General features: G+C 40.9%; 1 gene segment (V, D, J or C); it reads left to right on the top strand.

Moving 5' to 3' along the window:
* The window catches only part of LOC112628818, a 1,133,279-nt gene that overhangs the window by 479,283 nt on the left and 638,668 nt on the right, over nt 1-15,328 (top strand).

Raw genomic sequence — 15,328 nt, 5'->3', positions numbered from 1 at the left:
CAGCTCACTGCAAGCTCCGCCTCCCGGGTTTTTGCCATTCTCCTGCCTCAGCCTCCCCAGTAGCTGGGACTACAGATGCCCACCACCTCGCCCCGCTAGCTTTTTGTATTTTTTAGTAGAGGCGGGGTTTAACCGTGTTAGCCAGGATGGTCTCGATCTCCTGACCTCGTGATCCGCCCGCCTGGGCCTCCCAAAGTGCTGGGATTACAGGCTTGAGCCAAGGATCTTTTTTAATGATATAATTTTATTTGCTTTCACATTTTTATAAAAATGAAATGCATGTATAATTTCAGTTTGCATTTTGCTTGTAATTTATTTTCTTACATTTATTTTTTTCTTCCAGGAGATGATCACATATTACATTCTGCTGGGCCTTTATTAGCCACGTTTCTGTGAATCTACTCAGGGTTGGATTTCAAGTGTATGGTTGCCACAGCTATCAGAGTTGAAGTCAGCTTCTACTGTTCACAAAAGCTTCAAGTTACTCCGGTGATACCTGCTTCTGTGTCCCTGTTTGGCTTTGGGTTTTCACATTTCATTCTCCCCAGAGACAGCCTCTTTCAGCTGTGACAGGTGCATCCTGCTGACACTTTTACTTGGTGATTGCTTGTGTGGTGAATGGGCTTGGACACAGGGGCACATTCTCCAACCTTCTGACTAAGACTCCTTTTTAGCTATGGGTGGTGTGACTGGCTCTGAAGCATGGACTTACAAGTGTTTCTGTTCCTTCCCTTCCCCAGTCTCAGAGTGTCTCTTCCCAGCCACAGTGGATTTTCATCAGCGTCCTCAGGTTCTGACCCACTGTCCTTACCCCACAGATTCAGGATTTCGTTCCTCAGGAAAGAGATGGGAGGTGTTTTTGGGTAGAGTTTCCTTGGTGTCCTCTGTTTCCTTGTGTTCTAGTTGATTCTACCAGTGCCCACAGGACACAAGATTTAATAAATGTCTCCCACATATAGTGAAGGGGGATTCAGCATTGAACGGAGCTGTTGTTCTTCCTCCCCAGTCCACACCACAGGACAGCAGGTGGGTGAGTTGTCTGGGGATTTCTCCAATTCTGTGGGAAAAACCTGCAAGTGTCGGGAGTTTCACATTCACACCATTAGCACGCACGTCCTCAAAACTCATGAAACCTTTCCAGGTTAGCTTTTTCCTTCCTCAGTACCATGCAGTGAGTGGCACCTGCCCCAGTTACTCTAATAAGTGGACCCTAGTTCTCTCTGCAGGCCCCGATTTTCTCAGAATACAGGGATTTGTTTTCTCTGTGACATCAACTCAGATATGTTGAAGGGTTTATTTTTTGTAGTTATTCATGGTTTTTGTTAACAAGGTCAGAAAAAGATTATTTTCTCAATTTTTACATTATAATGCTTAGTATTTAATTTCTAAATAAAATTCAGAAACTGAAACAACATATCAAGTATCCATTATTTGGTGCATTGTCAAACAATTTGAGAAATATTAATGTACCAGAATACGATGAACCGTTGAAATCAAGGCATGCCTCATTCACATAAGAACATGAGGATATTATAAAATAATTGTGGTGAGTCAAGGAAGCTGAAGAATTCACAGAAAATCTCAAGTGATTTTATTTGTATGAATTGTAGAAGATGCAACTATTGTAAATTAACATGAAGAAGATCTGAATTTTCTGAGAAAAGGGTGGTAAGAGTAACAAGGTGGTGAAATGAAATTACAGAGAAGTGAGAGAAAAAAAGAGTTTAATTTAATTGCTAACAGCATGATTGAAGTGCTGATTCAACGACTGCACACATATATCAATATTTCCCAAATGCTGCACTATCAATTTGTTTTCATTATTAATTGATTTTAATAAAGTAGTAACAAAAATGAATATATTGGCTGAGAAAGAGCAAGAAAGAGATAAATATTGACACTTGAATAATCACAGACTACTGACAATACACACATGTGAACACTGATTGTATATTTCAGGTAAACACTACAAATGGCAAAATTACATAAAGTTGTTAGGACAGGTGGGACATCCTGAAAACCCCTCTAGGCATGTCCCACACCACCCTGGAGCTGTCTCAGGGGAGCCGACACCTCCAGTGTTCAGCGTCACAGGCACGGATAATAGGGCTAACTCTGTCCAGATGTGTGATATTGGACACACTGCACAGCTGCTCTGTTCTGCATGTAATTATCTTCTCTAAAAATGACACACTCACACTTGCGTTAAGTATATTCTACAAGTATGTAAAAATTAAATAAGACGATGAATACTAAATGATTATCAAGGCACAATCACATAATCTGAAGTTATATTTCCTGAGAGATAGAATTGACTCCAGTGTTTTCCGGGATACTCTCATCTGCTCTGAGCACTGCCTTCTCCTCAGCCGTCCCACCCCAGAGCTTGCTATATAGCAAGAGACATGCAAATAGGTCCCTCCCTCTTCTGATGAAAAGCAGCCCAGCCCTGACCCTGCAGCTCTGGGAGAGGAGCCCAGCCCCAGAATTCCCAGGTGTTTCTGTTCGGCGATCAGCACTGAACACAGAACACACCATGGAGTTTGTGCTGAGCTGGGTTTTCCTGGTTGCTCTTTTGAAAGGTAATTGAGAGTGAAGTAGAAATACTGTGTGTGAGGAGACATGAGTGAGAGGAACAGTGGATATGTTTGGCAGTTTCTGACCTTGGTGTCTTTTTGTTTGCAGGTGTCCAGTGTGAGGTGCAGCTGGTGGAGTCTGGGGGCGGCTTGGCAAAGCCTGGGGGGTCCCTGAGACTCTCCTGCTCAGCCTCTGGATTCACCTTCAGTGACTACTACATGCACTGGGTCCGCCAGGCTCCAGGGAAGGCGCTGGAGTGGGTCTCAAGTATTAGTAATGGTGGGGGTAGCACATGGTACGCTGACTCCGTGAAGGGCAGATTCACCATCTCCAGAGAGAACGCCAAGAGCACACTGTATCTTCAAATGGACAGCCTGAGAGCTGAGGACACGGCTGTCTATTACTGTGCGAGAGACACAGTGAGGGGAAGTCAGTGTGAGCCCAGACAGAAACCTCCCTGCAGGAATGTGGGGGGAAATCAGCGGCAGGGGGCGCTCGGGACCCACTGATCAGAGTCAACCCGGAAGCCCGTGCACACGGAGGCTGATTTCCTGTTAGGATGTGGGACGTCATCTTTTTACAGTTCCTCTAGTGAACCTCTCTGAGTTCAGAATTCTCTGATTACTAATGTCATCTCTACATATTTTTTAAACTACTATTTATTATGATAACCTATTTTCATATGCACAAAATGCAGACTGTTGCTTACAGAGATGAAAAGTCCTCACCAGGATCAGAGTCCTGAGGAAGCTCAGCGGTGCCTGGTGAGTTTTCTCCAATCAGACCCAGGACAGAAACCTCAGGGAGATTCCTAGACTAGAACAGTCTTTGGGATTCTGATCACAGCCAACAGAGAGGCTGGGCCAGGGTCAGGTAGAAGCTCACAGGTTTCTCGTCTGACCCTTCTCCTGACACCAAAGCCAGTCAGTATCAGCACTGACCTAGTGCTGCTTTTGCTCAGACTTCGTTCTTTCTTTGTAGTGTTTGTTCTTCCTTTTAAATTTTATTTTCCTGCTTTCTGAAAAAGAAAAAGGTGGTCTCAATGGTCTACATTCCCGGGCTCAAGGCATTTTCTTGGAGCTCAGGTGAGGCTCAGGCTGTGGCTCCTGCAGCCACGTGGGTGAGGCTGATGGAAATTTGTTCTCTCCCCATTTTCTCAGGACCCTCCACTGTGTTGTGTGTAGACTCACCTGGGAATGCAACTGGTCGTTAATAGTGAAAGGGATAAACTTATTTGATCAAAATGGGATGTGGATGTGGAATTAACCCTGTTCTGTGCAAACTATCAGACTCATCTGCTTCAGCAGTAGTGTTAGAAAGAGGTTGTAAAATTTATCGGAATCAAAATGCAGCCGCTTATGAAGCTGGGGAAGGCGATGAAGCTGGGAAAGGCCATGAAGGAGGTTCTAACACCCATATTCCTGGTAACAAGAACTATCATAAATAGACTCTGCACAACCACAACTTTGCACCGAAGCCACCACAACCATAAAATAATTACTTTTCCAAGAATATCTGCCCATCAAACTGCCTGTACAACCTTATACCAATGTCACCCCTGTTACTGATCCTTCTACCCCAGGATAATTGTCTCAAAACAACTGATGTAATACTCCTCATTTTTCCTTAATTTTTTTTTCTTTCCATACCAACCTGAATGCGCCCATACATATTTCAATTGCAATACACATCCTAGAATAAATATTATTATATTTTAATAACATAATATTATTATATTGTATTTTAGAGTCTCTTTCTGCCTGTTATTCAGTTGACAAGCTACAGATGGACATGCCACATTTCTGTGAGATGTAGAGGATGACACTTTTTAGACATGGCTAGGAATATCCAATTTCCCTAAGTGATCCCTCAATAAATGCAGGCTGGAAGTCCCAGAGAGAGATGAAGCTGCTGAATCACCATGGAATTTCATTTTCTCCAGTTCTGCTCTGATGGAATCAGGCCCACCCATTTTATCAATAACAATCTACTTAACCTAGAGTCAGCTGATGACAGGTTTAATAGCATCTATTAAGTAAATTCACAACAAGATATATATATACACACACACGTATATGTGTATGTGTGAGTGTATATACATATGATATATATTTAAGATGGAGTCTCACTCTGTCACCCAGGCTGGAGTGCAATGACATGATCTCGGCTCACTGTAACCTCTGACTCCCAGGTTCAAGCAATTCTTCTGTATCAGCCTCCCCACTGGCTGGGACTACAGGCACACGCTACCACATCTGGCTAATTTTTGTGTTTTTAGTAGAGACGGGGTATCACCATATTGGTGAGGCTGGTCTCAAACTCCTGACCTCGAATGATCCACCCGCCTCAGCCTCCCAAAGTGCTGGGATTACAGGCATGCACCACTGCAACTGGCTAACACCACACATATTAATATTGGATTGAATAACTACGTAGTCTACCCTAACCAAGTGTACCATCAAACTTACCATTACCCAGAGGGAAGAATCTCTAAAATGACATCTATATTCTTAAATTTTTATGGTGTAAAACTGACCACTTTACAATCAGGCAATTATGATTTTGCTAATGAGTTGTAGTTGCGTGTGTATTTTGGATATAATCCCTTTTTCAGATGCCTGGCTTGTAATTATATTCTCCCATTCTGTAGGTTGGAATTATTTCCACGCTTTGCAGACTCTTTTTGTTGTGTTGTAATTCCACTTGTTCAATTCTGCTTTTGTTGTCTGTGCCTTTAATTTGAAATATAGGAAATCATTCTTAGTATTATTTTCTGGGTGGGGGAAATTTTACAATTGCAAGCCACACGTTTAACTATTTCACCCATTTAGAGTTGATTTTTGTGTTTATTCCAAACTAAAATTCTTAATTCTTTGTAAGCATAGATCCAGTTTTTCTAAAAGCGAGACATCAGAAAGACTAGAATATTCTAAATTGACCACAAAGTTTCATTTAAGTGGTTTGTTTATTTAGTTCATCAAATTTGACATAATCCCTTGTTGCAAGAAATCCAAGTGAAATAATAGTAGTCGTCCAAGTTTGGTGTGTCTAAAAAGGCTTATAATAAATAAATATTTAAAAGTACAAATATAGATATGATGATCATATTGTGTTGCTATGTGCTATAATGTCTTTTTATAAAGTTTTTTAATTTGGAAGATTTTGTTTTTATTTAAATATTAAATATATACCAAAGATATTTCATGATTAATACTAGATAAAATACAACAATAAAATTAATACAGATGAATACACCCTCCCACAAACACACACCCATACAGAAAAAAGTGAAGATTTTAAACCAACTGTGTATCTGATCCTATCTCACTCTCTGTGTACTCAGGAAGAAGTAATTTTGCTAACTTTTATGCTCATTTTTCAATTGCTTTTAGATGTATTACACATAAATATGTAACCTTAAACAAAATGCTATTGAGCTTTATATATCTTTGAATATTATTTAAATGGAATTATATATATAAATAATAGGTAGCAAAAATTTTTTCATTCCTTGTTGTGAAACACTTGGGTTGATTCCATTTATTGCTGTAATAAACATTTCTGTTGTGAACTTTATTATTCAAGTACCTTTACATTCATTTGTGTACTAGTTTGCTTCCTATGCATTATGTTTAGATTTTTAAAAATTTTTTAATTGCTTATAAATTAAAAAATGGGTTTATAAAATTTACATTTTTTTTCCAGCAATGTATGAAATTTCCATTATGGTAATCTTTACCAACCTTTGAACTAACCAGAACTTAAACATTTGTTTGGCCGGGCGAGGTGGCTCAAGCCTGTAATCCCAGCACTTTGGGGGGCCGAGACGGGCAGATCACGAGGTCAGGAGATCGAGACCATCCTGGCTAACACGGTGAAACCCCGTCTCTACCAAAAAAAATACAAAAAAACTAGCCGGGCGACGTGGCGGGCGCCTGTAGTCCCAGCTACTCGGGAGGCTGAGGCAGGAGAATGGCGTAAACCCGGGAGGCGGAGCTTGCAGTGAGCTGAGATCCGGCCACTGCACTCCAGCTTGGGCGACAGAGCGAGACTCCGTCTCAAAAAAAAAAAAAAAAAAAAAACAACAAAAAAAACAAAAAAAACATTTGTTTGACTGGAGTATGTAATTTATTGATTTTTGATTTTCATTTTCCGCATTGTTGATGTTTTCAGTATAGTTTCCAGGAGGTTGTTGGCTATTCAGATTTCCTCTTCCATAAAATGACTATTTAAAAATTTTGCCCACTTATTTTCTATGTCATTGGTTGGTTATTTAAAAGAGTTCTTTATATATATTTTTATTAAAACCTTTAACACTGTTTTTATATATATATATTTATATATATATATATTTCTAGTTGGTAGCCTTTCTGTTTTCTGCATAGTAAATACTGATGAATTCTTAGTGAGACATATCAATCTTTTATTTAAAACCTCATGGTTTTTTATTCCTAGGATTTCCTTTTTCATACTAATCATAAACATATAACCTGTAATGTTTCATCATTTTTTTTTGTTTTCATGAGTTTTTAACACATTTAGAATTGCTTTCTCTGTGTGAAATGAAATAGAGATAAAATTATATTTTTATATGAATTAAAAGTAGCAGGGGCTGGGCGCGTTGGCTCACGCCTGTAATCCCAGCACTTTGGGAGGCTGAGGAGAGTGGATCACAAGGTCAGGAGTTCAAGACCAGCCCGACCAATATGGTGAAACCCCCATCTCTACTAAAAATACAAAAATTAGCTGGGTCTGGTGGTGTGCACCTGTAATTCCAGCTACTCAGGAGGCTGAGGCAGGAAAATTGCTTGAACAGCCTGGGCAACAGAGCGAGACTCCGTCTCAAAAAAAACCCCACACAAGTTCCCCTGGGATCAATCAATAAATATTTCTTTCCAAGCCCTATTACTCCTGTTGTTAAAGATTCATGGTGCTTTTCAAAGTTTGAGGAAATTATAGCCTTTTGGCTTTGACTGCAACAGAAAAGTAAATGTGAAGCTGTGAAATCACTCAGTGAATTTATTGTTTTGATAATTAATATAATGTATTTTAAATGAAAGAATCTGCCCATTAAATATTTTTGTTTGTGCCTGAAATATATTGAGTTTGCCACATTGATCCATTAAATTATGCTATATAGTTAGAATAAATTTTAAAATTTTTTTTGTTTTATAGTATGGGATACAAGTTTTTTAAGAAAGTAAATTAATACAGAAGTACATGAGTGATTACTCAATATGACATTAGTATCTTAGTTCAGCATTTGAGCATAATTTTATACTCAAATAACTTATAAGTGGAAGACTAACCACACTCTAACTTACCTGATTTTTAATAATTTTGCTGGCTTCATAAGTTAGAAAAATAATCACAAAATTTCTCTTTATATTTTACATAACATAGATCAAATTTAAAATAGTAACATTTTGTGTTTATTTTATACTACAATTTTTGTCTGTGATAAACTAGATGATCTCTCAACCACTTAGAGAAGTTCATGCTGACTTTTATATACATTTTGTTTCAATATAAATTCTTGCCATGAATCAAAAGTACCTTCAAGAGAAAATGATTTGAACTAAACAACTCATATGATTTGGAAACACTTTTATTGTAAGCCTTTAATCTAAACTTCCTGACTCAAACAGAAAGAGATTTTTAACAGTCCACTCCATTATTATTTCTACTGGGTCCCTATCTTAAAATTGAGAATATGTATTCCCGAAAGTAAAATGTATACATATAGAAAGCACATATTTATCTTTAGAAAGCATTCTTCCTTGATACTTTTCTAGGGCTTCTTTTAGACTAAATGCAGGCAGTGATTTGTTTTTAATTTGGTGACAATATCTATTAAACTGATATCTGAAGTATTATAAAATACATTTTCTCTGTATTAAAATATCTATTTTCTATGAGAGTTCTACTAAAACTATTAAGACAATTAGAATAGATTATTGTTTCATAGTACAAATTTGCATTTAGGAAAGAAAGGAAAACTAAAAATGTTGACATTTGACTCTATTTTTGTTGTTGTGGTTGTTGTCGTTGTTGTTGTTCGAGTCAGGGTCTTGCTCTTGCTCTGCTGCCCAGGGTGGAATGCAGTGTTGAATCATCGCTCAACAGTCTCCACCTGCTGGGCTCAAGCCATCCTCCCACCTCAGCCTCCTGTACAGCTGTGACTACAGGCAGGTGCTCACTACTCAGCCTGGATAAATTTTTGTATTTTCTGTAGAGACGGGATTTTGCTATATTGCCCAAGCTGGTGTCCAACTCCTGGGCTCAAGCGATCCACCCGTCTTGGCCTCACAAAGTGTTGGGAATACAGCTGTGTCCGGGAGACTTTTTTTTTATTGTTTTTTAAATTATTTTTCTTGCAAAGTAGGTGATACCATTTGACCCAGCAATCCCGTTACGGGGTATATACCCAAAGGATTTTAAATCATTCTACTATGAAGACACATGTGCACATATGTTTATTGCAGTACTCTTAACAATAGCAAAGACTTGGAACCAACCCAAATGCCCATAAGGATAGACTGGATTAAGAAAATATGGCACATATACACCATGGAATACTATGCAGCCATAAAAAAGGATGAGTTCATGTCCTTTCCAGGGACATGGATGAAGCTGGAAACTATCATTCTCAGCAACCTAACACAGGAACAGAAAACCAAACACCACATGCTCTCGCTCATAAGTGGGAGTTGAACAATGAGAACCTGTGAACATGGGGAGGGAAACATCACACACCGGGGCTTGTTGAGGGGTGAGGGGCTAGGGGAGGAATGGCATTAGGAGAAATACCTACCGTGGATGATGGGTTGACGGGTGCAGCCAACCACCATGGCACCTGTATACCCATGTATCCCAGAACTTAAAGTATAATGATAATAATAATAAAAGATCCTGCAAAAAGTACCAAAACATGTGTGACAGTAGGGAAAGAAGTCTGAGTGGAATCTGCCTCTGATTCCAGGACATTTCACCTTGTACGAGTGGTGACGTTCTACTGACTGAGTCAGGGCCTTATTTCAACCTTCACACAGCAGGGGCTGCACACAAAGTAGCAGGGAAGAAGGACCTGTCACCTTATCTGCTCTGCGCTGTTACCACATCCCCACTAAAAAGAAACCTTACATTTGTTTATTAAAATGTGCTTCTCTGTGCATGGAAGAAAAAGAAAAAAATTAAAATCTAACATGTATGTGCATATTGGTAGGGGCTTCACAGTAGTCACTCACTGCTTAGAAAGTGTCTCTCTTTAAACTTTCATCACTTTATTTCCTTTGAACATTTGCCTTCAATCAGAAAATTAATTATTTAGAAAATTTTTGTTGGTACATAGTAGGTGTATATATTTACCAGTTCCATGAGATGTTTTCATACAATATGAAATAGGAACATGATGGAGAATGAGGTGTCCATCCCCTCAATCTTTTATTCTTTGAAATACAAAAAAATCCAATTACATTCTTTAAATTTCTTTAAAATATACCATTAAGTTATTATTGACTATAGGCACCTATTGTGCTTTCAAAAAGTAGGTCTTATTAGTGTTGACCCAGTAGTGGATTTGCTGGGTAAAATGCTACCTCTGTTTTATGTTCTTTGAGAAATCTCCACTCTGCTTCCCAAAGTGGCAAGACTAATTTTCCATGTGTGGTTTACTTCCACATCTGTACATGAAGAAACACTGATTCCAACAAAATGTAATTTACACAAATAAGTAAAACTAAAATAGTGTAATCAGTTCAAAGTGCTTATCACAGCAAAATTTTATAATAAGACAGCGTATTTTCCAAAACCATCATTGTCACCAAACTCCTGCAAGGCACAGTCACCTTATCTGGACCCATCTTCTCCTCAGGCATCCCACCCCAGAGCTTACTATATAGTAGGAGACATGCAAATGGGGCCCTCCCTCTGCTGATAAATCCAGCCCAGCCCTGACCCTGCAGCTCTGGGAGAGGAGCTCAGCCCTGGGATTCCCAGGAGTTTCCACTTGGTGATCAGCACTGAACATAGACTACCAACCATGGAGTTTGGGCTGAGCTGGGTTTTCCTTGTTGCTATTTTAAAAGGTAATTCATGGAGATCTAGAGATGTTGAGTGTGAGGGGACATGAGTGAGAGAAACAGTGGATATTTGTGGCAGTTTCCGACCTTGGTGTCTCTTTGTGTGCAGGTGTCCAGTGTGAGGTGCAGTTGGTGGAATCTGGCGGAGGCTTGGTACAGCCTGGGGGGTCCCTGAGACTCTCCTGTGCAGCCTCTGGATTCACCTTCAGTGACCACTACATGCAGTGGGTCCGCCAGGCTCCAGGGAAGGGGTTGGAGTGGGTAGGATTAATTAGAAACAAAGCTGATGGTGAGACAACAGACTACGCTGCATCTGTGAAAGGCAGAGTCACTATCTCCAGAGATGATTCGAAAAGCATCACCTCTCTGCAAATGAACAACCTGAAAACCGAGGACACGGCCGTGTATTACTGTGCGAGGAACACAGTGAGGGGAGATCAGTGTGAGCCCAGACACAAACCTCCCTGCAGGGGCGCGCGCGGCCACCAGGGGGCTCTCGGGACCCACTGAGGACAGGACCAGTCCCAGGAGCAGGTGCAGGGGGAGGTTTCCTTTCTCCTCAGCTGGAAAAAAAGTTAGGTTTGTATTTGCAGAACTCTGGAGCATTCTAGGCTGTGTTATTTTATTACTTGTATTTATTATAAATTTATTATTAAATTTTAGGAATTACTAAAATTCTGTATATATGTATCGTTTAAGTATATACGTTCAAGAAATAAACATTCCTAATTATTTTCACTGATTCTTGCAGAGTTTTAGTAACATTTGTTGACATCAGCAACTATATAGCTATAGGGACATAAATTTATACTCATAGACATATGTGTAGACCAGGTGTGGTGCTTCACACCGTTCACCACAAAGGAAATTTCAACTCTCTTGGAAGTCGGGTTCATTTTCAAATTAGTTATTTTTTCATTTCAATATCTGAAGATTATTGTATCTGACTATTTTAGCAGAAAGTGAATTATGGGAACTCGAACTAACCAACTGAAAATAAATTCACAACTAACTAAACAAGATGCCAGAATGTGATTGGCTCTAGGCTTTGTTAATTCAGCAGATTATGTACCCAGGCTTTAAATTTACCCATATTCTTGTTTCCTTCATGGCACAGTCAACTCCCGTTATTTAAGAAATCGTGACTGCATTCCCAAGGTTCATGCACAGTTATAAAAATAGACTGGGTGAGATGAGGAGTTGACTGTTTAAATTCCCCTCTGAAGAAGCAACATCAACTCAACAAACCACCTCTTTTCCCCCTGTGTCTAGAGCTATGTCACAGGCCACATGGACCTAAGTCCTTGATGAAGATAACAGGACTACATAAATTGGGCTGATCATTTTTATGCTATGAAATTAGTAGACAGCACTGCACTGCAGCCTGGGCAAGAGAACAAGTCTTTGCCTGTAAAATAAAAAAGAAAGATACATTAAGAGACACTGACTTTGACATTTTGGATAATAATATTTTCACGACCCAAATTTCATCACACCCACATTGTTACCTACATCTTCACTGAAAAGTTCCTAGTCATGCTGATTTCCATCAACATTCCACGTGTTCAAATCTGAACATCCAAGACAATCTGGAGAATAAAATACACTGAGGGCAGTGATACAGGTGTATATTCAGCACCTCTTAACTCAGGAGGACTCAATACACTCTGGCACACTGCTACCTTTCTGAATGGCTCACAATGACTCCAGCTCACTCTCCATCCTCCTCAAACATCTGGTCCCTGTTTGCCCTATGTTCACTCTCTGCTCTTAGTCTATGCTCTGAAGTCTTCGCAGAGGTGAAAATGAGCTGTCAGACGGAATTTACTATTTCATTTAATGACCACTCTTCCCATATGGTTGATTTCTTTTGGACTGTTCATTACTGTTGATTTTCAAAGAAACTTCACTTGAATCTTTACTCTTTTGCATTTTGTCTCTATAACACTGTTGGGAAGTTTTATCTCTAGCATTATAACATGATCTAGCCACCTGCCATATTTGTGGCAAACAATACCTACAAATTCAGAAGCTCTTTTGTTGTCTTTCCACCAAATATAATTCTTTCTGTTCTCTGTGTGAGCATATCCTAGCATCCCTGTACACACCCTCATAGATGTCTACAAGCCTGTGAATTATTCTCCATAAATAAAAATGTATCTCAATTACCCTCAATGTTCATAATTCTGAGGGTGAGGAAGGTCTTTCTGGATCTGTTCAAACAAAAGGCCCAGAGATCCCCTGGTAGGTAAGGAGTTCACGTGGCTCTGGATGTTGGGTCTGTCTCTTTCCCTCTGTTGTCCCACAGGTCAGCTCACTTGTTCAGCTCCTCAGGAGAGAGCCCAGGTTTATCCTGATTATACAACACTCCCAACTTCTGGTGATTCTCCTGCTACCCACATCCATGGAGACAGATTATTTATTATATAATTCACAAAACTAATGTCAAATGCTCAAGTTGCAATACCGCACACCATAGGGTATGTTCATGCAAATCAATGGAGGAGAAAGTCTTTCAGAGACAGATGGATCTGAATTGGTAAATATGTAGGTAAGGACTCTGGACTTGAGTATAATTTTCCAGCCATGTTTCACAGGTATGACCTATCAGGGAAGGACCAGAGTTCCATGTGCTCTCAGAGAGGAGGGCTCACAGATGTCCTCTCTGGTTCCCAGGAAAGGTAATTGCACTAAACTTGGTGATGAGACTATCCTCCTGTGCTGACCTATTACAGTTTTTGACTGAAATTGTCACTGCAATCCCCAATCTACATTTTTTCACAGAGAAGTGTTTACAGGCCAGGCCACATTCTCAGGGTCACACATTGAGAACGATGGAGACATGTGCCACCACCTTCTCCTGAGATCTCAGACAGAATCCCAAATTTCAAAAGGTCCCAGAAGAGCAGCTCTCAGATGTTTTTTTCCTTAAATGATGCACTCTCTGGGACAGATATTTTCCCGCTACCCATGATGGATGTTCTGAATTGCAATAAAAATTGCATGGATTTAGATTTGTATGAACTCACTGTGATTAACATATTCAGCTGCGGCCCTAATATTTTTGAATGGAGATTTGACAATATAGATAACCTGGATGTTTGGTTGGTTTCATATAAATCTTCACGGGTAGAACAGCATTGAACCTATTCCAAAATCTGTCCCTGATCCATGATCACACTCATCTCACAGACCAGCTTCTTCAGTACATCTCCCTACCTGGAAGAAGACGAATCTGGGCTTGGCGAGGGGAGGCCCCAGGAAGACCACTGGGTTCTCAGAGGGCACAGCCAGCATGCTCCTCACAGTGTGAACCCAAAAGACTGGGGCCTCCCTCATCCCTCTTCACCTCTCCATACAAAGGCACCACCCACATGCAAATCCTCACTTAGGCACCCACAGGAAACCACCACACATTTCCTTAAATTAAGGCTCCTGCTCACATGGGAAATGCTCTCTGAGAGTCAGGGACCTCCTGTGCAAGAACATGAAGCACCTGTGGTTCTTCCTCCTCCTGGTGGCAGCTCCCAGATGTGAGTGTCTCGGGGATGCAGATTTGACGATATGGGAGGCTGTCTCTGATCCCAGGGCTCACTGTGGGTCTCTCTGTTCACAGGGGTCCTGTCCCAGGTGCAGCTGCAGGAGTCGGGCCCAGGAGTGGTGAAGCCTTCGGAGACCCTGTCCCTCACCTGCGCTGTCTCTGGTTACTCCATCAGCAGTGGTTACTGGTGGAGCTGGATCCGCCAGGCCCCAGGGAAGGGACTGGAGTGGATTGGGTATATCTCTTATAGTGGGAGCACCAGCTACAACCCCTCCCTCAAGAGTCGAGTCACCATTTCAACAGACACGTCCAAGAACCAGTTCTCCCTGAAGCTGAGCTCTGTGACCGCCGCGGACACGGCCGTGTATTACTGTGCGAGAGACACAGTGAGGGGAGGTGAGTGTGAGCCCAGACACAAACCTCCCTGCAGGGAGGCGGAGGGGGCGGGCGCAGGTGCCGCTCAGGACCAGCAGGGGGCGCGCGGGGACCACAGAGCAGGAGGCCGGGTCAGGAGCAGGTGCAGGGAGGGCGGGGCTTCCTCATCTGCTCAGTGCTCTCCCTCCTCATCAGCACCTCAGCTGTCCCCAGGGCTCCTCTTTCTTTGATATCTGTGGTTCTGCTTCCTCACATCCTTGTGTCAGGGAAGAACGGAGGAAGACAAATTTTCCTCTTATGGTCGAAGTTTCACCAATTACTGGGAAATTTCCTACAAGTTCCTGTAGGGCCCATTTTACCTCCTTTATTAAAAAATATATTCTAATGCTTCTCACCATCTCTTGATTTGTGTCGTCAGTTGAATTGTGCTCTCTTTGAAATTCATATGCTGAAACCTTAAATCCAATGGATCTATGTTAGAATTTTAAGGATACAATTAAGGCTAAATATGGTCATATGTGTGGGACCTTAATGCAATAGACCTATTGTCTTTATACGATGAGGAGACACCAGAGACCTCTCACTTTTCATGTGCTCGCAGAGGAGAATCCATGTAGAGACGTAGTGCACTAGAAGGTTGCCCTGTGCAAGCCAGGAAGAAGCCGCACCAAGAACTGACCCTGCCAGCACCTTGATCTTCCACATTCAGACAGCAGAATTGTAAGAAAATCAATATTTGTTGTTTAAGCCACTC

This window comes from Theropithecus gelada, chromosome 7b (assembly GCF_003255815.1).
Source record: "Theropithecus gelada isolate Dixy chromosome 7b, Tgel_1.0, whole genome shotgun sequence".
Classification (NCBI taxonomy): domain Eukaryota; kingdom Metazoa; phylum Chordata; class Mammalia; order Primates; family Cercopithecidae; genus Theropithecus; species Theropithecus gelada.
Note: the sequence above shows the minus strand (reverse complement) of the source record. Positions and strands in the feature narration are given on the sequence as shown.